The sequence below is a fragment of the Montipora capricornis genome, chromosome 10 (genome assembly GCF_036669925.1).
Source record: "Montipora capricornis isolate CH-2021 chromosome 10, ASM3666992v2, whole genome shotgun sequence".
Lineage (NCBI taxonomy): Eukaryota > Metazoa > Cnidaria > Anthozoa > Scleractinia > Acroporidae > Montipora > Montipora capricornis.
Window position 1 is genome coordinate 9,452,473 of NC_090892.1, and position 2,500 is coordinate 9,454,972.

Consider the following 2,500-nt stretch of genomic DNA (forward strand, 5'->3'; position numbering starts at 1 on the left):
GCCGTCCGCGGCTCAGAAACGTCGCGTGCTTAAAGTCCCTAATATTCCTACCCGGGTAGTTCACATTGAGAGGCGTATGATAATGGGTGGGAGGTTGGGCAACACATGGAAAAGGACAGATGTCAAAACGAGGCAGCCTCTCTCGATCTGAAACGCTGTTTTCTGAGACCAAATTTCACGAACTGATGGACCACGATTCACTCAACAAATATTTACAACAACGTTGTAATCAATGATCAACACATTGAAGCCATTTTCTTGCCTGTGCGCTAAACGTTGTGATAGCAACGTACCTTCGAGATTCCCCGGTGAGGAGCTTTTTTTCTATATCGCCACGCTGCGTTTCTCGTGAACTGTAGAAGAGTCCAGTGCAATACCTGTGTAGACAACTCATAACCCACTCCTCAAAGAGCTTGCAGTGGTATTTTAAACGACTTCAAACATAATAAAACAGACAAAATTATGGTCTTTGTTATCACAGTTCGTGTTTAGAATAAAATGCATTGTCGTAACGGGAAGACGGCCCGATTTGCGCCAAACTGGACAAAAGCAATCCGTGATTCTCTCTGAAACACTAGTTACATTAGAAGAAAACGTCCTTTTGATGCCCCACTAATTTTTCTTTATGAGACACTCCACCCATGTGGTCTGAACATAGAGTTCCACACCGTTTGAATGCGTGGTTACCCCACATTTTCTTTTTGGATTTCAATACCACTTGTTAAGATCTACATTTTCTGCATAATCACTCACCGGGGCAAAAATATCTTATTAGTAGGCACCGGCCGTAAAACCAATCGGATAGCGTATATCTTAGTACCAATACCAACCACCCTCTAAATGCGCTTCTGCCCCGCATCAGTAATACATAACAATTATTTTTTGAAATCGAGGTGAGTCCATATTATCTGAGAGCAGACAGGGACAGGGACAGGAGGAACTGTAATCTAAATAGAAGAGAGGGGTTCTATTTTTCATGCATTTTGGATAGACAAGTAAGCTTCAGTTTGGAAAAAGAACGCCATACATTTCTTTGTATTTTAAAGTTCTTTACAAATATTATTCATGAATTATCTTCCAAAAATGCGTGGTTTCCCCTAATTTTCTTTTTGGATTTCAACAACACTCTTTTAAGATATACATTTCCTGCATGATCATAAACCGGGCACAAATATCTTTGAATTGGTAGGCACTTTCCTTAAAATTCTAAAGGTTTGTTCTCCGAGATGGTGTTAAAATTATATCTAGAGACCAATTATTTAATTTTGTGTGGGTGCGGTCACCTACACGGGAGCCTGGGTTCATGCTTGGTTGTTGACATCACTCACACTGTCCAGACATGACATGGTCATGAGGTTGATCCTTAATCGAACGACAATAACTACACGTGTTCCGCGATCTAGATAAATTGCTTTTTCTCCGAGAAATTAATTCACGCAATAATCTTAAATAGGCAAGATGAAGTTACTCTTTCTTGGATGCGTTCTCATGTTCACGATTGCAACATGGTAAGTTGGTAACCGATAGTTTCTGCGAGTGTTGCATCTCTGTAATTTTAAGCAGGCATTTAGCTCAACGTCTTGAATTTGTTTGGCTTGCGCGTTATATGTATATTTGGGTCAAGTTAGGTTTGGTTCGGATTGGGATTACATCTTAGTACTGATCAGAGGATATGTTGTTCAAAAGGACGGTTTGACTGAGCACGTTAGCGAAAGGACTTTGTACCTCAGTATCAGGATCTCACTGATAAGAATTTAAAGGGGCTCTTTCATGTTATTTGGTCTCGCTGAAAATCAATGCTTGAGATGCCTGAAGTTAAAACATGAATTAGAAATAACAGTAAGCAACGAAGTGTAGAGAAGCGACAACTGGTTTCAAAAATACATCCATCATTGTTTCACGCCCTAAACAGCTCATACTGAAAGCCCCAATTTCCTCTTTTGGTATTGGGTTCCTAGACTATGTCACTGCACCGAGATCATTAATAAATTTTACTCTCTTCTGCTGTTGCACATGGCAAAGAAGGAAATGGAATGCATTTTGAAAACTTTAACAGCAACAAAGAGAAGGTCTCGAGTGCAGTGTGCTCCTGATCATTGAGCGCACCAACTGATCGAGATATGTTATTTTTCTGTAGGACTTTTGGTGACAATGATCTTGTTCGTTTCCTCAACACCATTCGCACTATGCTGCGAGAAGTAGAAACAGAAGTGCTTAACATAATGCAGGACCAAGAGCGTTGTGAGTTTTATGCCAACCGCATCCTCTGTGCACTGCGACATATGGTACTCGTCAATGTCCATTTACAGCGCAGTGGCATTAACCCTCCAGATGAAGTTCAGGAGCTGCAGACATTACAGGAAAACCTCAAAGCAATTTATACATTGCTGTATGAGCTTCCCGTGATGCATGGCTATGCCTATAGGTCACCAACAGAGCAGCCATCTGGTCCAGGGAGGCCAAGGTATGTGATAACTTCTGAACAGCTTGCGTGCCTGCG

At 41.2% G+C, this 2,500-nt stretch overlaps 1 pseudogene; it reads left to right on the top strand.

Moving 5' to 3' along the window:
• Positions 1–1,458: 1,458 nt before the first annotated feature.
• The window catches only part of LOC138020246 (uncharacterized), a 2,397-nt pseudogene continuing 1,355 nt past the window's right edge, over positions 1,459–2,500 (top strand).